Genomic DNA, 26488 nt, shown 5'->3' with positions numbered 1-26488 from the left:
ACATAAATACAGAGATCGTGAATTGAACATAACTATTGATGGCAGACTTATTAATAAAGTTGAGTCCACTAAATTCTTAGGAATCCACATTGACCAGTCTATAAATTTTAAAAAGCATATTGATGAGTTGGTTAAAAAACTATCAAAAATAGTAGGATTATTTTATAAACTAAAACAATTGCTCCCATTCGAGGCGTTATTAACTTTGTATCGATCACTGTTTGAGCCTCATCTGAATTATTGTAATATTATTTGGAATAATACTTACCCTACATACACTGCCAAATTACTCATATTACAAAAAAAAGCCATAAGGGCAATATCTGACTCTAAATATAATTCTCCTACAAATGCCCTCTTCCAAAAGTATGGTCTCCTAAAGCTTCCAGAATGTAACATCTTTCATAACCTATGTACAATGTATAATGTGGTTAACAGGCTGAATACTAAATGGTGTGAACTCATTCCACTGTACTCTTCCTCTCACCTACATAGTACTCGGAACAGGTTGCACTTGAAAGGGAAATATAGGAAATTAAAATCCACTCGATTCAGTATATGTTATAGGGGCCCACAAATATGGAATGAATTGGATAATGAAATAAAACAATCTGCTACGCTTTCTATATTTAAAAGAAATCTGAAACACAAGCTACTGGAGAAATATGTATCTAAAGATTTTGCAGCCAAATGACTGAGTTAAACTTTTCCCTTTTGCATGGATTACTGAGTTATCGTTGGTTATCATTTAAGTTGAAATGTACATGAACTGGTCCATCATATCTGCTATAGCACCACACAAAAATCTTGATTTGCATGTTTTTTTTTTTGTGTTTTTTTTTTTATTTGTATTCTTTTATATAAATTATGAGCCGTTGCCCAGCACTGTAAACATCTTTTAAATGACATATCAAATTGATTACGTCAGTACAATATAAATCTTTGTTTGGTGGTGGTGTGCTGGATCCCTGTTTATAAGCTTTTAGCTTCAGAGGGAGTCCATTTTTCACATTGTAAACGCAGAATTTTGTTTGCATACAACATTATGTGTGTGTGAAAATAAACACTTCAAATTCAAACATGTTATGATTAAAATTGTTGATAGTACAAGGAAGAAAAAGTGTGGAAGAAAGGGAGTTAATCATTCCTATGTTGATTTGTCCAACAAGCAAATTATTTACATGTTTTATTTTGACCGTATTGATACAGTATAATGGAATAAAGAAACATTTCCATTTGATATTTTCCGTTGTTGAACACTCTAAATTGGCTAAGGTGTGAGTGTGAGAGCAGATGGTTGTCGCTGTGTGTCCTGCGATTGGCTAGCAACCAGTTCAGGTTATGCTCTGCCTATTGCCCGAAGACGGATGGGATACGCTACAGCATGCGTGAGCAAACTATGGCCTGGGGGCCACATGCGGCCCGTTAAATGTTTTAATCCGGCCCGCTGAACTTGAAAAAAGTTAAATGACTAAACCTTTTTAATGTTTTATTTTCTAAATACTGTGGTTTTAAAAAAAACATATATATTGTTGTAAAGCTTTTGTTCACTTTCATTTCAAATTAAATGTATTTCTTTTCTCCGATGAGGTGAGGTTACTAAAACACTCCATCCATCTGCCCCAGGTCCGGCTCTTCTGTCAAATTTTAGAACCCATTGTGGCCCACCAATCAAAAAGTTTGCCCACCCCTGCGCTACAGCATGCTCATGACCGTCGTGAGGAGATGCGGCTTATATAATGGAATGATTTTCAGTTGTATGATGGTATCTTGGAATTTAAAAACAGGGTAAAGTTAAGATAGGGCATTGCATTATTGTCTGATATTGAACGAGAATGTGCTGTCAATTTGTCATTGCAACAAAACAGTAATGTCCTCCACTGGTGGTGCCAATGTATGTTATTATTAAAAATGGAAGTCACTTTCAAAAAAAAAAAAAAAAAAACATTCATCACACAGTAACAAGTCACTGATGGTTTAGTGGCACATTCGCCTGACTTGTTGACATAGTTTTGGTTCCTACTCAGTGATGGTGTCTATGTCTGCCCTGTGTGTTTTTTTTAAGTAAATCTAACTGTTTTTAGTTGTTATGGGCTGATTTCTTCACTGTCGAAGTCCTCTGTGGCTTTGATAGTCTAGGAGGCTGCGTGTGATACATCTGTAAAAGAAACAAAACACAATATTTTTCTTTTTTTTTTTATTTGGTTGCACTGCATTGAAATCACAATCATGTTTTTATTTTTGAAGCATGTTCATGAGATGTATGTTTAGGATGTTTGTAATATTCATACTGTGCAGTATGTCATCGTGAAAGGGAGTTTTTTAATCCTCAAATGTTCCAATATAACGATTAAAACAAGCTGGGGTAATTATGTTACCCCCTGTCTACTTGCCTCTACATGTTACTACGGAGCCCCTTAGGGGACACGGAAGAGAAAAAAAATAACTTTGCGTTCCCTCGCAAAAGCTTTGCGTTCCCTTGCAAAGATTGCATTCCCTCGCAAAGTTTGTGTTCCCTCGCAAAGTTTGCAAAGTTGTTGTTTTTTTTTTTTTCGAATGAATGTTTTTTTTTTAAAAATGCGCGTTTATGTACTTCCGGGTCATCTTCCGTGTAAACAAACGCAGCAAAGATGGAGTATGTTCACCCGTGGGCGAGTTTAATTGAATTTTACTTTGAAATAAAATCAGTTCTGGATATTAAGCACGGTTTTCAAATAAGTGAAAGACAGTTCCAAGTCCTCCTCCATGATTAGTGCCGCCTCCAACGTACTGTCGTCTCTTGAACAGCAGCGCATTCGAGGCAAGGGTAGTCAAACTGACCCGGAAGTACATAAACGCGCATTAAAATATAAATAAATAAACATTCACTCGAAAAAAAAAGAACTTTGCGTTCCCTCGCAAACTTTGCGAGGGAACGCAAAGATTTTGCGAGGGAACGCAAATTAGTTTTTTTTCCTCTTCCATGTCCCCTAAGGGGCTCCGTATGTTACACACTGTTAATATGATGATGATGTTGATATTTTATTAAGTGTTTTAGGTAAAAATGACAGGAATAATAATTATTTCTTGTTATCTAATACTATAATTTGAACCATGGCCTCTGGGGTCAAAAAAGATCCCCAATGGGAAAGGTTCTGGTGTAATATTGTACTTGTGAATATTAAAGTACTTCAGGTAAATCAATAATCATATAATCCGAACATTTTCCATGGGGCATCCTGACATAATGCTAGCAGAAAAATTGTGGTTAGAGTAGGTCAAATATTATTTCAAATATACCCCAAAAGACAAAAATATCACCTTTGTAAAACAATGGCCAAGTTATTTTTTGAGTTTTTTCAGACTGATGAAAAACCTGAACCAAATAGGGATTCCATTATATTTATTAGTAATGTCACGGGTAGAATTGTACAACTAAAGATGTATTGTCGCTGATTTTAGCTGATTTATCAACACACTGAAATGTTTAAAGCAAAACAAAATATCAAAATATGACAAAGGTTATTTTTACACTGAAAAAAAAAAACAGATTATTTGGATTTTGTGGTGTTCTTGGCCGTGTCCAAATTAACAGGCTGCGACCTCCGAAGGCCAGTTCGCAGGCTGGGTCCTCGAAGCCTAAGAAGGCTCCTCCTCATGTAGCCTTATATGGACCGCATAACCCGTGGTGAATTTGGACAGGCTCGATAGCTACGTACATATAATTAGGCTGCGTCCTTCGATGTCCAATATGGCGGACAGAAGACGTCACTTCCGGTGCGACAAGAACGCTTACGCCGGTGTCCAAATTCACGCGGCCTCCGAGTACTAGCCTTATAATCTGTCCTCGTTTCCATGGAAACTCCATGGAAACGGGCCCTGAGTGAAAGCTACGAGCATGCAACCTTCGCAGCCTTAAAAGCCTCGCTCTTCTTCTACGCCGTTCTACACTCGCAAGATGCAAACTACCGAAGCCACGTGTTCCGCCTCATTGGAGTGCACTTTAAGATGTAAGTATAAGTTATTTATATGCAATATTAAAACATCACTCATGAGAAATATTGGGCAGCAATGTTTGGATATTTAGCTCCAGATTAAGATAATTTTATTAGTTGCGATATCGGCCAAATATAACTAAGGTAGCTCTAAGAACTATTGCATAGGAGGTACGGCTGAAACATTTGAATTGTCTTATTTCTGCATGTTAGCATTATTTTATTTAATCTTTCCCTTATGTTTTAGGGAGCAAGGAGATGACCGCGCGGCTGATCAAGCTGCGCGGGGAGTACGACAGCCTCTTTACGGGGGCCAAGTTCTCCGCAGCCACAGCATGGAGGTAAAAATACAATTACTATCGGGAAAAATATTTGACGGGTTATTGTCTTATTTCCATCCATTTAAACTCAAAATATCAAAAAGAAAACACATAAGAATGGCGAGACCCACTATAGCAATTTTAGTTTCCATTCATCAGCCATTTGTGTTTGAATTAGATTTGCGCTAACACGCAGCTGTTTATCCTAGCACAGAATGTGCCCTGTATAAATTCCATGTACCTCCTGCAATGTGCTCCCCAATTACTGATATTAATGAATAATATACGAATCACCCTCCACATTAACATGATAAAACGCACTGAAACGGTCATGAACTAATGTACTGAAGTGCATAAATCTGCATGTTACCCATAACACCAGGATTTCTGACTAATGTTTGCATCTTTTTTACCCATTTTTTCATCCTTTATTTTTGCATGCATTTTTATTTATTTAATACAGGATCATCGTTGAAAAGCTTGAGCTGCAGGGCAAAGTGACGCCCCTGCAGGCAAAAAGAAAATGGGATAATTTAAAAATGAAGTATAAAGTATGGAAGTCCACATTTCTTTTTCTTGTGTGTGAAAATGAAGAAATAATTGTTTTATCTTTTTGCTTCTTTTCATATAAAGGATTGCAAAAACCCAGGCACTGGCGAAGGGGTGGCAGGGAGAGCGACTGCCGATACTTGGCCCTGGTTCCACCTCATGGATGGAGTGCTCGGACAGAGACCGTCCATCACCCCCCCTGTCCTAATTGCCTCCATCCCTGAGGAAAGACCAGGGCCAAGTCAGGCCATCCCTGAAGAACTCCCAGGGCCAAGTCGGGCCAGGGTGACGCAAGAGGAGGAGGAGGAGGAGGAGGAAGAAGAAGAAGAAGTTGTAGAAGAAGAAGAAGAGCGAGGCCAACAGCCGGAGCAACGACCGAGAGGGAGAAAGCGAAGGAGAGAGGATGAAATGATCAAACTATACAGACTCGACTTGGTAATGCGGAGACAGGAATTGGAGAGACAGAGGTTGGCAGAGGAGGGAAGGGCAACTGAGAGGAGGGAGACATTTGAAAGGTTTTTCAGTTTGATGGAAAAGATGATAGATCAAAATAAAAAATGAGTAAAATATGCTTGGTGTTCAAGACTGAAATTTAGATAACATTCATTTAAGAGTAAACAAAAACCGGGGTACTTTCAAAACAGATGAACTAGTTAGTATCCCAGTCACATCTTGAGATCAGCTTCTTCAGACAAAAGTGAAAAAGCCCAGGTTTGTGAAAGACCAAAACTTTTACAATAATATGAAGACTCCACCATGTCTGTTTTGCTTACAAACTTAATTTATTGAAAAACTGGTGGACAAACAAGGCATACATTTAGTACATTATAATTCACAGTAACTATTCACAGAAAATAAAAAAGCGTTTCCCAGTTCATAACTGTTGCAGGATCAACCTGAGTGTGTCAGTGCTGTTTTGCCAATTTTCGCCTGAGCAGGGACTCATTTGGTGCATGGATGGAACCTTTGTTCCAGGACCCATGACATGGATGGGGCACGAGCAAGAGTCCTGATCTTCCTCTCGTGACTTGAAGTGGGGCATCATACTGGTTGCAGTGTCCACTACATCATCCATTACGTGGGGGTTTGCAGGGATGGTTGGGGCAATAGATGGCTGCCATGTCACTACAAAAGATGGGATAGATTTATTAACCATTCATTACATTGTATATGAATCTATTTTTCCATCTTCTGATATTTTGCCATGTTTGTGTGGCTGTGCTGTTTGATGATTCAGTTGAAGATTATTTTGTGGCATATTTGATGGGATGATTGCTCAAATACCATTGTGCAGTTAAAAGTATTTAAATACCTAAATATACTCGTGGTCCTCTTGTACCTCCTCCAGGGCAGACACCTGAGCAGACAGGTGGTCCCTCCACTGCACTCCAGCGACTGTGTCAGCCACCTCTTCCACAGCAGCCTCCTCTTCCCCTTCGTCCTCCGAGGCCATGAGGTCTCCCACCCCAAGGCAGATGTTGTGGAGGACGGCACAGGCAGCGATGACCTAAAAGAAATAAAAAGGAAATGCTGTATATTAGCTATATTTGATAGTTATTGCACTGAACAGGACATGATTTGATCCTGAATAAAGAGCAACATATTGAAAGTATAAGTATCAATTATACTTTTTTTTTATTTACTTACATGTGGTGCAAAGGTGTGGTGCACCTCCAGGGCGTGGAAAAAGATGGCCCGGAATCTCACCTTCATCATTCCAAAGGCACGCTCAATAATTGAGCGTGCCTTGGAATGATGAACGTTGAAGCGCCGGGCCCCCACGCCCTGCACCGGCCGCTTGTAAGGAGTGATGAGGGGGAGTGGTCGCTGGAGGCACGGATACCCTCCATCTGCCAAGATGAAGTGCCCTGGAGGAGGATAAGAGGGCTGTGCCGGAGGACCCTGGAGTCGTGGACTGATCCAGGCCAACCCACGTATATGTCCAGAAAGCGACCCTGATGGTCACACACAGCTTGCATGATTATGCTGCTGAAAAGCTTGCGGTTCTTGTAGTCATGACCATCAGGGCCACTTGGAGGCTTGATTCGGACATGACAACCATCTATTGCTCCAGCAGCTCTTGCAAATGCATGGTGCTTCGCCAGCCCTGCAAATCCCTGGGTCACTGCCTGAAGGTCTCCTGCAGTGTTGGGGAAGTGGATGACTCTGTGGCGAAGAGCCACCACTTCCCCAGTGACCCGGTGGATGATGTAGTGGACAGTGGACCGCGGCATCCCAAATGCTCGTGCCACCACCCGATATGATGCCCCACTCGCCAGCCAGAAGAGAAAGACAAGGACCTCTATCTCGACACCCCATCCATGTCGTCGGTCTTGGTCCAGGAGGTTCAGCAACACTCTGAATGAGTCCCTGCTCAGGCGAAAGTCTGTTTGGAGATCCTCTCCATTGAAAAAACGATCCAACACTGGCACACCCAGGTTTATCCTGCAGTATGGACTTCTTGGCTGTTAATGTTTTGAATAAAAAAAAAAAAAAACATGAACGCATTAATTATTGTACTTGTTTCGTTTGCTTGCATCATTCCTACAGTATCACCAACTTAATTTTAATAACTCTGGCCCTAAACTCTCTAGTGGTATTCTGGTGTTTTGCCATATGTACAAACAAATCACGGGGACAATAAAGCCGTCACAAGTATCTAAATTCATAAAAACTCTTTCAGAATGTATATAATTATATCATTTCCATTCAATATTTGTTCTATTATGAAGCTAACACATGTACTACTGAAGTTGTACTACTGATGTTTTTAGTTCATCTGTAACAATCACGTTATAACCCTATTGACCTGTCAATGTTGGTAATAGTGTGAAAATGCTGATAGACGGATTTAGAACTTACTTCATTCCTTCGATAAAGGACAACTCTGCGATGGGAAAGCGCGATCCTCCTCTCCTCAAGAACAAAATGGAAATAAATTAAAAAGTGAAATAAAATGAAGAAAAGTTCGGGTTCCATCGTTTAAAATGAAATAATACAAATGTTTTGCTAAGCCGATGCCTTCGGTCTGGCGCTCGTCGCTGATTATCCATTGATTATCCAAGCCGTTTATAAATCCACCGCAAATACTTATCACCTGCGTCGAACAGAGGAGCAAAGTATATGGGGGCGTAACGTAAATGTTGCGCCAAGCGGCCTTGGCTCCATGGAAACGAAGACCAATTCCAAGGCTGGATTCGAAGGTCGCACGTGACAGCCGAGAATTTGGACACCACGCGCGGTTGTGTCGCGCCGAAAGTGACGTCATGCGGCCGAAAAAGCAGCCTTCGGAGGTCGCAGCCTGTTAATTTGGACACGGCCCTTATTTCCTTACAGGGCTTGGGCGGCTCCCTCACACTTCCTGGTCACGGCCCTACCTCTTCAGGCTCCTGCTCCTGCACACCTGTCGCTCATCAGGATCATCAACACCACCATTTAAGCTCGGTGCAGCCAGGAGTCAGGCGCCAGATTATTCCTGCCCTTGCCTTGGTACTACGGTCCACATCTGTGCTCCCAGCGAATCTTCTGTGGTGTGTTTTTGGCTAACCTGATTCCTTGTGTTTTTCTTTTTTCGCGTTTGCCGCAGCCTCCTGCCTACCCGCCCAAGCTCTGCCTGACTGCCATCTGCACTCTCTGGATTCTGGATTGCACTCCCTGATTCAACCCTCTGTTCCAAAGGACTCTGGACACCTTGCCTCACTTCCATTCACTCACAATAAATCCTTCCTCATTGCTCATCAGGATCATCAACACCACCATTTAAACTCGGTGCAGCCAGGAGTCAGGCGCCAGATTATTCCTGCCCTTGCCTTGGTACTACGGTCCACATCTGTGCTCCCAGCGAATCTTCTGTGGTGTGTTTTTGGCTAACCTGGTTCGTTGTGTTTTTCTTTTTCCGCGTTTGCCGCAGCCTCCTGCCTACCCGCCCAAGCCCTGCCTGACTGCCATCTGCACTCTCTGGATTCTGGATTGCACTCCCTGATTCAACCCTCTGTTCCAAAGGACTCTGGACACCTTGCCTCACTTCCATTCACTCACAATAAATCCTTCCTCATTGCCTTTAATGACGATTACTCTTGGGTCCTCCTTTCACCTCCTCAGTTGATAGTAACTGTAACAGATTTTGTTTATTTAAATATGTATATCAGATGCACATGATTAAAATGTGGTAAGACAATTTCTCAGCATTTTCTTCAAGAACAAACAGGTATGTGTGGTACATTAACGCAGTTTAAACATGTGCAACAGAAAAGAAACCCTGTAGGGTTTACATGGGTGGCGTTGTTTAATTTGAGGTGTGTAGGCAAACGCTCTGGGGGTGGGCTTGTTGAGAAGCTTGGAGAATGTCTGTTGGCTGATGGGCTATGGACTATATGTGCGGGGAGGGTGTGACGTATTTCCAATAAAATCTCGGAAAGCATCGGCCTTTACTGTTATGCCCAGTGCCTCTGTTTTGAAGACATTTTATTTCAGAGAATTTCTAACAATTGTCAACATTTTATGGTAATTTTCTGGATTATTTTTATGTGTGTGTGTGGTTGCATATATTCATTAAGAAGAGGTGAGAGGACAGTACATTGAGCTATCACTGCTGTGTGACTACCCACTGTGTGTTACTCCGCTTTGGTGAGCATCAGAAGCAACTACAGGAATCACCTCCACGAGGTGTTGGGCACAAGGAAGAGTTCCTGGCAACAACGGGGGAAAAAAAAAACGGGCTTTTACCAAGGTCTGGGTCCGCCGGCCCTCGTTACCAGACCAACCCCATCTAGGGCCATGCAAATCAATCTTCTGCGTGCTGGGGATGTGGAACTCAACCCGGGTCCTTCGCAACCTTGCGGAGAATGCGGGACAGGGGTCACATCGAAGGCGCTACGATGTAACCAGTGCGACCGACTCTACCACCCCAAATGCAGCGGACTCTCGAGGTCAGAGGTGGCCAAACACCGAAAGGCCGACGACTACCGATGTCACAAATGTAGACCGCCGCAGCCATTAGTCCACCGATGCATCAGATGCGGGGAGGATTCCGGGCCGGTCAAAACAGACTCACCTGAAACTCCGGCAACCTCCAGACTCATCTTGGATGCTCACAACTAACGCGATCGGATCGAGAACAAGTAAAACAAGGAGCGCTATCCTGGATGTGCTGCCTCCCAGCGACTATACCCAACGATGACGAAGTGAGTGATACTGACAGTAACGAACATCAGCCATATAACACCAATAACCACCAAACCCCTGCGACAAAACCCTTGCTGCCATGCGCCAAGTGCAAGCAGGCCATCAGAAAAAACGCAGCAAGAGCTCGGTGCAGTGACTGTGGCACTGATTACCACCTTGTCTGCACCGGGCTCCCGCGAGCCCAGAGAGAGGCGGTTAGAGATGGACGCCAAGTGTGGAGCTGCTGTCTTGGTCCAGCTATAGAATAGAATAGAATAGAAATCCCTTTATTGTCATTGTACTCAAGTGTGCAACGAGATTAGAGGGCTCCCCTCTCCAGTGCAATACAACAATAATACAGACAAATATAACAAGTAGATGATCACACCTATCTACTACCCCTCCTCCGACCACCGATGAAATTACTACTACTTCTAACCTCGCTCGAGCTGATCCTCAAGCCCAGCTTGATGGCACACGGTGCGCGGACTGCACAGGCCGAATCAGACGAGGAGCGCGGAGACTTGTGTGCAGCATGTGCAAAAGCTCCTTCCACATTATATGCATGGCTCCCATGAGAAGCCAGGCAAAAGTGTACTTCCAAACACCTGAGTGGCGCTGCGCCAGGTGACGACCACTAGGAGCACAGAAGGACCCAGTAGATCATTGCAAACCGACTTTTGATAAGACTTCGGCCGGGATTAGCCAACCACAACTTATCATTCTGCAGTGGATCGCTAACGGTGTCTACAGAGAATTATAACTTCTCCAAGACTTGGCTGAGAACTACAACGCTGATATCATTGTCATCCAAGAAAGTCGCCTCCTTCCGCGCAATAAGACCCCAATCCTGCGACAGACCAGTCCAAGGGGAAGCCCGGGGTGGAGGCTTTTTAAACGTTCGTGAAGAAGACCCTGCCCTACAATCAACGCCCTATAGATGATGAGAAGGACGGTGCCCTTGAGAGACTCTCCATTCAGATTTCTATTCTAAACCAGCAGACGATCACCATCTCTAATTGGTATCTCCCCCCGGAAAACTCATATTTCCTGGAAAGAGTTGGCTTCTCCATGGCCGCCTTTCAACCAGTAATAACCGAAAATGAAATAATCTGAGCGGACATGAATGCCCATGATGAGATATGGGACCGAAGTGCCCGCCCCGATGATCGAGGGGACCAGTTGGCGGAGATCATCATGGACGCAGAGGGTGGCTTCCTTAACAATGCCAACCTTGTAAAGGAATATAAGCGTTGGAGCTTAACGTAGTTCATTAGATGTTGCTGCATCCTGTGTATGAAAGAGTGAGACTGTAAAGTGCTGAGCGTGTGACTGGTGGAGCGGAAAAATGGTATGTGGTGCAGGAATGTGCAAGAATGGAATGTTTTAGAAGCAGATGGTGCTGAGTGAGACGAGATGACTCGGGGGGGCAGTGGATGAAGGCGCAGCCATCAAAAGATCACACGCAGGAGGAGCCATGGGATTCGGCGGGGGAGAAGGACCAATGAGAGCAAGCTAAAGTTAACTGCAGGATACACATAGCCAATGGAATCATGCCAGGATGCCTTTGTCTCTGTCCCATTTGCATATTGTATAGTATGAATCATTACTGGGCAACTCGGATGCAGAGTACGTCTGCTGGTGGCAACAGAGGCGTACCGAGTTGTATTGAGAGGGACCCGAGACCCAGGTGCATGTAGAAGTTTTGTGTATTAGGAATAAATCCACTCGTGCGTGAAAATGCCGGCTTCCTGATACCTTTCTATTGCAGAACGAGCGCGCATATTGTTGGATGAGTGAGAGTTGGGTAAAGTCACAAATTGGAGTCAGATTACTAATTTGAGTTTACATTGGTTTAAAATTAAATTCTAACATTGATTTAAAGCTAAATTCCAACACTTGCCATACGCCAAGACCCAGCCACGGGCCATGTCTCATCTCCAGATATCACCATCGTACACACGGGTCTACTCCACTTGACTCCCTCTCATCGGACCACAAACCCATCATCACGACGGTGTACCTCCCATCCCAACAAAGAAAGGGCTCAAAACGCCTGGTATGGGACTGGAAAAAGGGCGATCTTCAAGCATTTAAAACCGACCTTGACGAAAGGCTTGCACAACACGAAGCCACACAAGACGACTCCGTCACTACAACCTATGAAGATTTCTGCTCCACCCTCCTAGCTGCAGCCAAACGCCATATCGGGGTCAAAGCCGTCGGCATGTCAGGTGAAAGCTGGAGGACAACAGAGATTTCCCAAACTGAGATTACAAGAGACGCAGCGCGAGCAAACTCAGGCATCCACTCCACCGCATACAAGGATTATGAGGAGCCTTAAGCCATCCAAAGCCCCTGGTCCCGATAAGATCCATCCCAGATTCCTCCATCACATAGGCCCCATAGCCGTCACTACCCTTTTACGAATCTGCAACCAATCGTGGGCAACCACGAAGATAACCCAGGCGTGGAGAGTTGCCGACATCCGCCCTGTGCTTAAAGCGGGCAAAGATGCCCAGCGGCTGGACAACTACAGGCCGATCTCTCTCACCTCGACAATAGGGAAGGTCATGGAGCGCCTTGTGACTAACCGGCTACGCTACTGGGCAGAGCACCACAAACATCCTAAATCAATTCCAAGCTGGATTCCGGACTGGCCGCAGTACTGAAGATCAGCTGCTCCGACTCTCCCAAGAGATCAGCAATGGGTTACAGCGGTTGGCAATGCAGAGAACGGTGCTGTCGCTGATTGACTACTCCAGAGCCTACGATAAGGTGTGGCGGGACGCGCTCCTTCTCGAGATGCAACAAGCGGGAGTTCCAACGAAAACGGTGCGGTGGATACAGGCCTGGCTCTCCAATAGACTCACCTGGGTGACATTCGACGGGGAAAAGAGCAAGACGGTCGTCCTGAAGCAAGGGGTACCGCAGGGGTCGGTGTTGTCGCCACTCCTGTTCCTCTTCTACATAAACGACCTCACTACCGGCCTCGACACCCACCAAATCAGCCTTTTTGCAGACGATGTGGCAGTGTGGAGCCAGGCACCATGCCTACGACTCGCTGAACAATGCCTCCAATCAACCTGAAACCATATAGCAGAATGGAGTAAAAAGTGGAAAATGGAGATTTCAGTCCAAAAATCGGAATGTTTCTTCTTCTCCACCAACACCCACGAGGCGAGCTGGCGCCCCAACCTAAAGCTGAACGCGCAACAACTAAAGTACAACCCACACCCGAAGTTCCTAGGTGTCATCTATTACCGTCAGTTGACCTTCACCCACCATGCAGCGACCATCGGCGGGAAGCTACGCAGGCAGGCAGGGGCTCTGAAATGCTTGGAGACTACAGAGTGGGGGTATGATAAACGTACCCTCAGAGCCACCTACATAGCAACCGGCAGGGCATCTGTCGAATACGCTGCATCGGCCTGGCTTCCATGGGTGTCGCCGTCAACGATGGAGAAGCTGGAAGCCTGCCAACATTTCGCAGGCCGAGCAATCACTGGCCAGGTCAAAACCACCCCGGTGGAGGCGATCCTAGCAGAAGCGGGCCTACCGAAGCTAGCAACGAGGGCAACCCAGCTTGGTGTGATAGCGCTGGAAAAGTCAAAACGACTCGGCCCAGAAAACCCACGCCACCAAGTAGCAGCCCAAAAAGTCACCCAACGCACGAAAAACCTCAGCTGGCGGAAAAAGGCAGGAGAGAATCCATCTTCGGAAATACCTGCCCCCCCCAACTGCCAGAACTTCTCCCTCCATGGTGGGAGACAGGTGGACACATCTTTGAGACCTCCGGCAGTAAGTCTGGAGATGCAGAAGCCGATAAGGAGTGGGCCCTACAACGGCTAGAGGAAGGCTGGAACACCTTCGACCTGGTCCTCTATACTGATGGATCAGCAACGAGCGGTACCGCAACAGGCGGTGGTGGAATTGTCGTAACCACCGACCACCGCAGAGACCCCCAAGTCCTCCGCTCCTTCGCCATCCCCACCGGCAGACGGTGCTCATCCTTCCAAGCAGAGATCAAAGCAATAGTTAAGGCGCTCCAATTCATACAGGCCGAAGGACATGTCCAAAAAGTCTGAATCGTCAGCGACAGCCTCTCAGCTCTGACCCGCATTCAGTCAGCGCACCCATCCTTACCGTGCAAAGACAACGATGAACAGATCATCCTTCAAGTTTTATCGGTGCTCTCGGAGTGAGGGTGCCAAGTAACCTTCACGTGGTGCCCAAGCCACTGTGGTATAGTCGGAAATGAGTTAGCAGACGTCCAGGCGAGACAGGGGGCGGACGCTGACCAAACCACAGTCGACCACCATTATGACTCCGCTAAAGCAACCATTCGGAGAGCGACAAGAGGTGGCCCGGCGTCCCCTGAACACACCCAACGGATCTACGGTGATAGAGGAGAAAAAATAAATCGTCTGGCTGAACAAACCTCGAGAGGAGGGACCAGGTGACCCTTAGCCGCCTCCGCTCTAGCCACCACCCCAGCCTAAAATATTGGCTAGCAAAGATCGACCGAGCTACGGACACAATCTGCAGAAAATGCGGCTTGCGCGAGGAAACTGCCGAGCACGTCATTTATGACTGCCCGCGCATCCACAGGCCACCTGCTGAACCCCCGCCCCCCGATACTATGGCGAAAGACCCTGCTCTAACGCTTCTCATATGGGAGCGATGGTCTTCTATGATGGATTTGCCAGATGTATCACAACCCCAACCCCCACAGCATTGACCCAAATTATCTCGTTGCTCAAAAGAAAGCAGCAGAAGCAGTTGGTTGTTAACATGCAACATGTAATATTTATTTATACAATTTATCATTTCCAAATTGATGATTTCCAAATAGGTTAATTATTACATGACTTAAGTGAATAAAGGAAATTAAAGTGATTTGGGTTACATTTAATGTGCCAATCTCGAATCAGAATTAAATTTAAGGATTCCCTAGTAAAAAATTGGTGCAAACAAAAGTACCGCTAATATTTTAAATGAAATCAGTACAACCGATTTTCAGTTTAGTTTTCTATAATTCATCCAAATTACTGTGCCCGTGCATTAAATAGACTTTACCGATTCTGTCGTGAAGAAAGCAATTCAATTAGATTTATCATTATTATTATATTAACAAGAAGCAATATAAATACTGTTTCTGGTGATTACTTAATACACTGACAATATTTCAGGTTACAATTTTGTTAAATGTACATCTTGTACATGTCTTTTCTGACCTGATATTTTTCTATTTTCTGTATCCACTGTTACTTCTGAAGCAATGCAAATTGCATGTCCAACTGCAGGCTTTCTAAGGCACGACCTAAAACAGTCTTCATCAAGCCAACCTCCGCATCACACGACAAGCTCCACCCAAAGGATGGGAGACCAACCCAGGAAAAGGCAGAACCCTGGAAATATGAATCAGAGACAGTCAGAGAAACGGCGTCATTATCCGGTCCCGGAGGGTTGGAGGCACCCACCACCATAGTAGAGACGGGTCACACAAGAGGGATCTCACCTCTGCCACTTCAGCATGTAAACGCTGTTCCTTCGAATCAAGCTGCAGAAAACTGCTTTTGGAGGGAGATTACTCCAGCATTTTGATCGCCTGTGCTGGCCAGGGGTTTACCACGGGTGACGACAGCGCCTTACCTGAACCCTTCAGTGCCTGAGGCACATTGAAGACGACATCCTGATAGACATACAGGCAAACTTAAACACTGGTAGGCCCGCGGAACCCCTGGCAACTGTCAATCTAGTCACCCACAGCCTCGACGAGATAACCAGTCAACAAAACAGGAGGGTTTCCTTCACAACAAATCTAGCGGCTAGATGGGACGCTGCTAGAGTCGAGCCATAGGGGGAATGAATGGTAGTGTCAGCCAAGCATTTTTGACGCATGTCATGTGAAAGCTCCTGAAGAGCCGCATGAAACTAGCTAAAGAGCCGCATGAGGCTTGGGAGCCGCGGGTTGGCCAGGCTGGTCTCGTGGTTCTTTTTCTTCTAATATTTTCTTTTGACGAGGTCACTGTATTCAAGTCAAAGTTTTGTTATTCAATATGTATTAATGAGGCGCAAATGAATTTTGACGCAAAAACAGCCATGCAAGACTGCTTATTTCGACCCTTGCCTTTATACATAAAAAATAGTAATAAGTACATAACTTATGTCTTGAAAGATGAAGAAGCAACACTAGCGCTATCCACTCACCTCTCTGTTTTGCTGACTTCTTTTGGTTTTCGGCATTCACTGTGGAGCAGGAGTCTTTCAGGGATGCCACACCTGAACCCGGGTCTTCTCATGCGCTAACATCTGGGAACAGAAAGCAATGTGAATATACAAGACATTTTGAATATCAGTGTGAAATAACTTAAGTCATTGAGACTTAAATAAATGTACTGTGATCAAGATAGTTGATAAAATAATGGAAGCCGAGGTTCCACCAGCAGAAGACCACCACATAGCCCTGTAAAAAAAGAAATCACAATGCATTAGGTGAAAGCATGCTTCAAAAGAATGGGAGATGACAGTGATGAATTCAAACATGCCTTCCAAGTCTTCTTGGGAAATTCCCTCCATATCAACGGTTTCTAAAATGGTAAAAATACAAAGTGAGTTGCACGTTAAAACTCATGATATTCCTTGAACAATGAACAGTAAAAAGTACAATACAGTAAGCTGGACTGCTCCTATTGCTGAGCTTAGAATGTGTGGTGACTGTCAAACTATTATAAACTTGACCTATTTAACAGAACATTAATTAAGGTAAAGATAAAGATGTCCTTTAATAGTCCCACAATGGGGAAATTTGCAGTGTTACAGCAGCAAAGATATAGAAGGTCTAATAGTGTCATGACCCGTGTCGGTCATGTCAGGTGTTTTTGTTATTGTTTTTGTCACGTTCCTTTTCCCATGCCATGTGTGTTTGTTTTGTCAGCTGAGTGGGGCGTTTCCCCTCAGCACTCGTTCCTCACCAGCCACGCACCTGTTCACCGTTACCGTCACACACCTGATCCCCATCTGCTCACTTAATGACTGGACTATTTGAACACCTCATCCTGACAGCTCGGCGTCGGAACATTACTCCCTTTACAGACTGTCACGGCCACTCTCATTCTCGCTCTCATTCTTGCCCTCGCTCATGCCCACGATCCCCAGTGTTTGTCACGGTCCTCGTTACTTGTCATTTTTGTTCTGTTTAGTCACGTTTAGTTTGTCTTTGTCATTTCGCACCCTGCCACGTTTGTTTGTCCACACCACGTTGTTTGTCCTCGTTTGATTCCTTTAATAAATTCCCCTTTCGCTACCCATGTCCCTGCTTCCTCGCATTTTGGGTCCTTCCTCCTCCTCGCCGTACGGCGATCACGACTCCACCTCCTCCTCGCCGTACGGCGATCCTGACAAATAGTTTGGATTTATATTAGGACATGGACATTTTTTTCTTAAATTATATCGTAAGACCTTTTGCCATTTACATCAATGTGAATCTCCTCCAGAGACTTTCCTTTAAATTCTCCCAGTTGTCGCTTTTCCAAGGCCAGAACAATTTTACTGATCTTAGCGAGCTGAAGAGTGCCTTCTGGAAGGCGGTAGTGCTTTTGGTGGACAGCAATTTTATGGCCAAGGAAATCAGCTAATTGGTTAAGTTCCTGAGATTCAGGACAATTGAAAGAGTAGCAATGTGTTTCCTGAGTTAGTGCTTTTGGATTTTTTACATCAGCACATTCTGACTCAAACTGCCTCATGCAATCAGAACCATTGAGGTGATGGAGCGAATTTGGGAATACAAACTAGAATCCATTTTCATTCAACACCCCACACGCTTCTTGATTAAAGTATCGAGTGATTCCTTCATGAGTGGGGTGAGAAGAACAGGAATTTACCTTTCTCTCTTTCCTACAATGGTTATTCGTACCAAATATTTGCAAAGCTTTTGCTCCAATGCTATTAGGGACAAGTTAACATTTTCATGCGTATCCGATGTGTCTCTCGACAGGTAAGTAGACAAAGCCAGTTTTGATACATCTCCTTCACTTGTGCTACGGTCACCCTGGCAAGGTATTTCCAGTTTGAGGATGTAACCTCTTATTTCAGAGTATTCAAGAGTTCCTGTTGTTTCTCAAACAAAAAATGAAGATTTTAGACATCCTGAGTGAAGGGTAAGAGTTGAGGGGAATAACATTTTCATTGGTCAAGCTGAGTCAGCGCTTGCCAGGCTATATCAATTGTCCAACTTTCTTCTTCACTGAATCCAGCAAGCCATCTTGCTGCAGTGACAACATGACCAGACATTTCAGGTTTTAGGAGTTCTTTAACATTCTTGATGGATGTGTCTTCTTTTCCTGCTAATAACAGTCTACCGAGCTCTCTGTTTTTGTCGTATATACTAATATTGGCAGGTTACCCTCTTTTTACCCTTTACCCTTCTTTTTGAACAGTCTGTAACCATAATCTAAAATGCAGCGGTCTTCTTTTCTAGAAATTGCAATCTTGTCTTGATTCATTCCACTTAAGCACTTCCAGTATGCATCGCTAATCTAACTGGAGCAGGCTCAGCTAAAGCACACAACGCTTGGACTCTTGCTTTACCTGTATTAGATTTCTGAGGCTTGGATTTGCAGACTTGAAAATGTCACCACATTATATTCTTGTGAACAAGCCAGAACAATGCACACAATGCATTAAGTTTTGTCCATCCATTTTTTTCTTTGGTTAGTTGCATGGGATGAGTTTTCCTTTTTTGCTCTCCAAAACCTCCGTATTATGACCAAAGTTGCCCTTATTTCGTAGAAATTCTTAATTCAGACTCCTTTCTTTTGAGTTCTTTGGGAAACTGAACGCTTTAGCACATCAGTCTTATCACTGTGTTTACACCACAAGTGCCTTGACATTTGTCCACAATACACACAGTCAGGGTTGCAACTACCTGCTTTCTGGGGGGTATGCAAACACATAACAGGCGCCCCCCCCCAGAAAAATAATAATAATAATAATAATATTACTTTTTATATGTAGCCTATGAATACAATTTTTGGGGAAGGTCACACTTTTATTGAAAACTTTTTTGAATGTTTCATTGAGCCATATGTGGCTCTTACTACGGTGACACATCACAACTTGCCTACCTTCTTTAAACCAATTTGAAAAGTTGGTTTTCATGCCTGCATTATCTTTCTTCCTCTTTCTTTTTCGGTTTTGTGACCCTGAGCACTTTCTATTTTGTTTATCTTTAGAGTCATCAGACATTTGAATTGTAAAGACTCGCCGCCCGCGTTTACGAGTGCGCGCGCACTGCACTCTGTCTGTGTCTGTGTGTGCGCGCGGGGCGCAGGAGGGGGGGGCGCCGGTGACAGTCACGGAGCAGAGAGGTGCCTATCAATGACGTGCCACTTTTGTATTAGTGATTAGATCAAACCATACCCGTGAACAAACAGCTGTTTAATAAATAAAATTGCCACTCAAAAATGAGTTTCCTCAAATCGCTTTGACGCCCCCTATGCGCTGCATACATACATTTTGCGCCACTTCTGATTAAAGTCGGACTTAAAATACCCAAAATACTGCCAAACTCGCGAAGTAACCTCCCTTCTCCAATCAACGACTTCTTCACGCGGTCGCGCTAATTTTTTTTTTTATATCAGTGCACTGTGCATGCTGTTTTTTTATTTGTTTTGAGTGACGCTAGCTCAGCGGCGCATGCGTGAGCCTCAGGTTGTATTTTCCTAATTGGAGGGAGTTTGTGACGAGTTGGGCCGCCAGGGGTCGAATCTGCTCCGTTGTTTTTTTTTTGGGGCGGAGGGGGATCGATAATTTATCGATACCATACTCTATTGATATCAATCACGTAACTATCGCGATACATATCAACATCGAATGATTGTCACAGCCCTAGTTTAAATACATGTTTAAAGGGGACTATTTCAAAGAAGCTAATTAGTTTATGGTACATTTTATGAGTTAGTTTCAGCAAAAGCAGTTTTATTTCTTTGTTTTGCTTCCTACTATTGAAAAAATTACAGACCAAAATAGTGACCTCTAGTGGCTCTCACTCACTGCGGTTTATTTGCACATGAGGCCATGTCATAAAAAATTATCAAGATTTACTATTTGTATATTCAAATGTTCCAGCCGTACCGACTATGCAAGAGTTACTAAAGCTATCTTACAGTTATATTTGGCCGATATCGCAAATGATAGTGATCTTAATCAGGATCAAAATATCCAACCATTTCTGCCCAATATTTCTTATGAGTGATGTTTTAATATTACATACAAATAGCATACTTATATTTCATCCTGTGTGGAGTTTGGATGTTCTCCCCGTGCCTGCGTGGGTTTCCTCCGAGTACTCTTCTGTGGGTTTCTTCCCACATTACAAAATTATGCATGGCAAGTTGATTGAGGACTCTAAATTGTCCCTAGGTATGAGTGTGAGCGCGGATGGTTGTTCGTCTATGTGTGCTCTGCAATAGGCTGGCAACCTGTTCAGGGTGTCCTGCCCGAAGATAGCTGGGATAGGCACCAGCACCCCCCGCGACCGTTGTGAGTAGAAGCGGTACAGATAATGGATGGATGGAAGAGTGTAGAACGGGGTAGAAGAAGAGCGAGGCATTTAAGGCGACAAAATTTGCATTGCCATAGCCTTCACTCAGGGCCCGTCTCCATGGAAACTTCATGGAAACAAGGCCAGGGATGCGAGGGCCTTGTCTCAGTGCGTAGAGCTTCACTACGGTCAATCAATGACAATGCTCTTGGGCACCAGGTCCACTACATCTGGTGATCCTACCTGATGGCATCGGGAAATTGTGTGTCATGTGGGCTTTTCCACCCAACTGTAATTGGATCAAATGAAAAGATGGCAAAAGTGGGCTTTTCCAGGGTTAATCAAAGGAAATGTCCAGGCCAGCAGATGCGCCTCTGGGCTGCCAGTCAAAATGCAGGACGAACGTACGTTTCCAGTGGTATGAGTTGGTAACATGCGGGTGCTAATTGAGGTTTTTGTATAGTTCTTGGTGACCTGTTGTCAAAGGCATCAATCCTCTTAGCCAGGGTCTTGTTTAAAGGTGAGGATTCTGTACCAAACAAGAGAATGGGAAGGACTGCTGTATAATAGATGCACAGCTTGGTCTTCTGGGATACTGAGAGGTGACCCCAGAGGGGTCTCCATAGTGAATGCGTGGTTGCTACGATCGATCTCTGGTTAAGCCCAGGTAGATGAAGGAATCAACAATTCACTTTGTCTGAGGCTAAAGACAGGGAGATGGGGGACTTTTCTGCCAGCTTACTTGGAGACCATGCTTTGCTACCTCTGTTTGGTATATGTTGAGAGTATTGCTGAGGTGTTGGAAGGAGTTACTGAACTAGGTTATGTCATCAGCATATTCTTGGTCGGTCAGTTGGAAGTTGCTGAATGACATGCCAATGACTTGCTCCCTAACCTGGATCATGAGGTGGTCAATGATACAATTGAAAAGCTCAGAAGTGGCCACACAGCCCTGTCTAACCCCGCTGTTGATGGGAAACCACAGTCCTTCCCATTCACACAGAGTTGTAGAGTTGCTGGAACATGGTGGTGATTTTGGGTGGTACTCCGAAATACTTACAGATGTTCCAAAGGGCAGAGGCCGTGGTAGGGTCACAGAGCCTGGAAGAGAGTAAGCGTGGAAAAGGCCTGATCGATAGATCTGCACTGATTTGCCCAGCTTTGGTTCTCTGAAGAGAAAGGAGAAATTATGTGGTCCATTTCCATCCAGGCAACCAGATGTTGGTGATGAGAGAGGTCATTTGAATGGCAGAGGAGAAGCAGACGTTTGACATTGTCGTTCGTGGTATTTTCGACAATGGTGGTGCCAATGGGCCGTATGGTTATTTGGTGCAATGGTCCTTCTCTGGAGGAGGCAGAGATTGTTGCATTGACGTTGGTGAGGATGATTATGATGTCATGAGGTGGAGCTTGACTGACGAAGAAGGTGTCCTTGTCCATGTGTCTTCTGTGACAGTCGATCTGCCGACAAAAGCTACCGTATTTTGACGGCCAAAAGACGCCGTATCAAAGGGCGCAGAGTCAGTTGTGGGTGCTATTTCTGTAATTAACACATACACTACCCACATCCCACTATGAGGCGCATGCTAGCTCGCGCATGCTTGCCCTAAGTTAGAGAAAGGCAGCTTTGTAAGTGGGAGTACCACTGATGCTGTCGGAGCTCACATGATAACTAAGCAGACCAATTATGTCAGGGGAGGGATGTCACTCGTCACCACACACCTTAGAGCAGGGGTGGGCATACTTTTTGATTGGCGGGCCACAATGGGGTCTAAAATTTGACAGAGGGGCCGGACCAGGAGCAGATGGATGGAGTGTTTTGGTAACCTCACCTCATTGGAGAAAAAAAAAATACATTTAATTTGAAATGAAAGTGAACAAAAGCATAACAACAAAATATATGTCTTTGAAAAACCACAGTATTTAGAAAATAAAACATGAACAAGCATTATTTATTTACATTTTTTCAAGTTCGGCGGGCCGGATTAAAACGTTTAACGGGCCGCATGTGGCCCCCGGGCCGTAGTTTGCCCACACCTGCCTTAGAGTAATGGTTTTAAATCAAAACCAAAACTATCACTGAACAGCATACAAGCAAACAATGAAACAAAGAAATACAATTAACACAAAACATGCATCTCTCATGCAATAATGCAATGCATTCTGGGAGCCTATCAGCTTCAGCCAATGAATGGCTAATTAGAGAGATGTGAGTGGTGTGCTTTGGGCAGTGTTTTTTTTTACTTTTCTTTTGCAGTTGTCTAAACCTGTGATTTTTCTTGCTTGCAATAACAACAATAACGATAAAAAATAACAATAACAATAACTGGACAGATTTAATAACGAAATAATTTTTTCAGGTGCCAATCTGTGGTTGAAGGAAATGCATAATTTGTGCACTTAGTAGGTTGTCACTTTTTGAAGTGCATTAGTTTACAGGGGCAAAATAAAAGAAAAGAAAATTACTCTGCATAAAATCAATTTATCGATATAGTGCTCCAGGTTAGGCTATGTATCGATGTTTATGCTTACATAAAAATTGCTGTTTTACGCATCTGCATAAAATCAATTTATCGATGTTTATGCTTACATAACAATTGCTGTTTTACGCAGTGTATGTATATATATATATATATATATATATATATATATATATATTAGGGCTGTCAAAATTAAAGCTCAGGTCATTAATCCAAAATGTTTTAACTCAGCTAAATATTTTAACTCAATTAACTCTGTTTGATTTACTTAAAAAATAATTTGAATACTTTGTAAATATTGTGCCATATTAGCTGTACATCTTTCGCCAGTCACAGAACAAAACAATGTGTTCAAGTTGGGCCTTCCAAACCAACACTGCTGGACTCTGCAAGTAAATATCTGTTTCAAGCTTCGCAAAAAATAGAAGTTGAAAAATGTGATTAATCATGGATTTTTTGTGATTAATCAGTTTTAAAAAAGTAATCACTTGACAGCACTAATCTACACATTAAATAAGACGAAAGCTACGTTAGCAATTTAGCAGACGCTCTCAGGCTGGAACACGGAAATGGCTGACCTCATCACAACAAAGAGGTTCAATGTCAAACCTATAGTAAACATAAAAAAAAGTATAGTAAACATATTAAAATTGATGCTTTGTGTTATTTATATAGATTTTTTCACCCAAGATGGTGGTTATGGTGCTTAAAAGTGAAAGCCGCTGTATATTAACTCGACGGCACATTAGGCTATATAGAGTATTTTTGAACAGCAATTAACCAGTGTATATAGCTCCATACCTGTGGACTTGAACAGCATCTAGCCACCACAGATAATAATAATAAATTAATAAATGCTGTCTTAAAAGCGAGGATTTTATTATTAAAAAAATTATAAATTTGAAAAAAATCATGAAATCATTACAACTGTGAGTGATACAAATACAAACTTCAAGTAATCCATACAAAATAAGCACAATGATGTTGAGAAAGTGACATCGTGTGTACTTTTATTTGTTTTAAGTCAGGAAACAGACACCTCTGGTAGGCTCTGTGTTCAAATGACCTTCAAAGTGGATACAATACCAGTCAGAAGAGGAAGTCAAGAGGTAGGATTTCACATTCCACTCAGGAAGCGGTGAAATGTGGGCAAGACCATCAGTTAGGCCAGATGGGGAATTATCTCTCTAAATCCTTCATCTTCATGAGCTGATGCAATAAAAGAACTGTGACGTCCTGTTTGTCAGGCAGGCAGGTGAGGTGACCGCTTTTGTGAATGTTAAAATATATTTAAAATCATGATTAAATATTCATCTTTGTACATATTTTATTTTATAATTGTATGTTTTTTTATCAGGGTACAGTCCATGAAAAGAATTAATTAATTCCAAACTGTGCTTAGTAATTAATTCCCAATTGTGCTTGAATGAGGTCAGGAAACAGACTGCATGGGTAGAGTCCCTTTGTTCAAAGTGTCCTTGAAACAGACGCCATGACAGCCAAATCAGGAAAGGGAAGCAGTGTGAATGGTAGAAATCCACCTATTTAGTCATGAGTAAAACTTGCTAACTGTGTCGACATTTTAAAATTAGTGATCATTGAAACTACCTTTCCTTTCTGATGGGAAACTGAGTAAAGTGTACCCTGGCATCAACAATACCTATCCAATACTGTGCAAACTAAACTGTGTCTGGTACAAGGAATAAAAAAAAAAACAAGTAGCGTAGTTCAGATCATAGCTGCATAAAGAACACAAAACATCATTGAAATGTATTTATTTTAAACTCAGAAGTATAATACAGGAGCAGTAACACACTTGCCACTGAAATTGCCAGTAATTAAAATAGATGATGCAATAACTGCACACATTTGTCAATAACTCTTTCTTAAAATAATAATAATAATACTAATGATAATTATGAGTTAAAGCAAATGAGACCGATTGGAATTAATCAATTGGAATTAATAGATCGGTCTTTTCTCAGATATATTTTACAAGTTCACCATGGCTGTAAAATCCTAATTTATCTGTTAAATTTAATCACACTTAATCTATGTAACTCACTTTAAATAAGGATTTCTTTAGCGAACCTGATCTGAAAAAAAAATGTGGGATTAACTCAGTAATATACATTTTTACTTTAAGCATGTATTGGTTGATGCTTGTGTTTATTTCATGAGACTAGACATAGGATGGAGTAGAAGAGCCTTTTTTGTCAATGTTGCCAATCACGTTTTTAAAAAAACACAAAAAAGCGCCTACTTTCTCCAGAAGTCAGCAGTTCCTGTTTGGTGGGCGGTGCCCCTCATCCGCTTTGGGACAACATTATAAAAAAAGGTGCTGTAGAAAAAGGTGGAGAGGTGAGGTTTGGCGAACCTGGCGTCTTACTGGCGGGTTAGGAAACTAGCCTCCTAAATAACTTTTGTGCAAAAGGTAATACATCACCATGTATAAGATAATTGTTAACTTTAGAAAGCTTAAATTAGCATGATACATCTCTTTTAAGTGAGATATGATGCTTTGATTGCTTTGCTGACACTAGAGCTAATAATAAGGTAATATGACTTTTATGGTAACTTGACATTATTTCACCAGATTGCTAGTAAATTTTAAAGCATTTGATGTCATCGCTAGGTGTTAGATGCGCGACCGGAGGTTTTACAGGTCTCAGGCCCTCTGTGTGAGGGGGGGTTCTCGTTGTCAGAACAGGGCATTCCCATTAAAAAACGGTAACGCCCATTTGTGGCTGCAGCTGGACAATATTGTGAGTCTGTCTTGCACTCCTCTTAGAAAAATTAGCTCTGATTTGGGGTGTTTCCATCCTGCCTTAATGTCTGCGCTGACCAGTTGGCTTCGGTCTTCAAACAGATCATCAACAGATCCCTGGAGCTGTGTGAGGTCCCATCCTGCTTCAAATAAAATAGAATTGACAATACACATTTATTTGTGTAGTGCATTTCATAACAGTTGCAACTGAAAGAATTCGCTTTACATAGAGTGAAACATAAAGTAGCAAACATTCAGTAATAAAGACAGTGAGAGCGGGAGGTTAAAATATTAATTAATCATACAAACACAGTAGACACAAGAAAACAACAGAACAGTGAACAGTCTCAAGTTGGGCCGAAAGCCAAAGAATATAAATGTCTTCAAACGAGCTTTAAAAATGGACAGTGAGGTGGATTCCCTAACATTTAATGGAAGGTCATTCCAGGGGGAAGGCCCAGCAATAGAAAAGGCTCTCTGACGCTCTGCATATTCATCGGCACCTCCAGTACCGTCTGGTTCGCAGACCTGAGGCACCGGGCAGATGTGTAGTTGTGTGGAGGAGCTCAGAGAGGTAGGCTGGGCGAGACCATATGAAGGTATGCATACAAAGAGAAGAATCTTAAAATGAACTCTAAAATGCGCTGGAAGCCGGTGAAGCGAGGCCAAGATTGGGGTTATGTGATCCT

Source organism: Idiotropiscis lumnitzeri, chromosome 12 (assembly GCF_059441095.1).
Source record: "Idiotropiscis lumnitzeri isolate Australia: NSW breed Sydney's pygmy pipehorse chromosome 12, RoL_Ilum_1.0, whole genome shotgun sequence".
NCBI classification, from domain to species: Eukaryota; Metazoa; Chordata; class Actinopteri; order Syngnathiformes; family Syngnathidae; genus Idiotropiscis; species Idiotropiscis lumnitzeri.
This window is presented reverse-complemented; position numbering follows the sequence as displayed.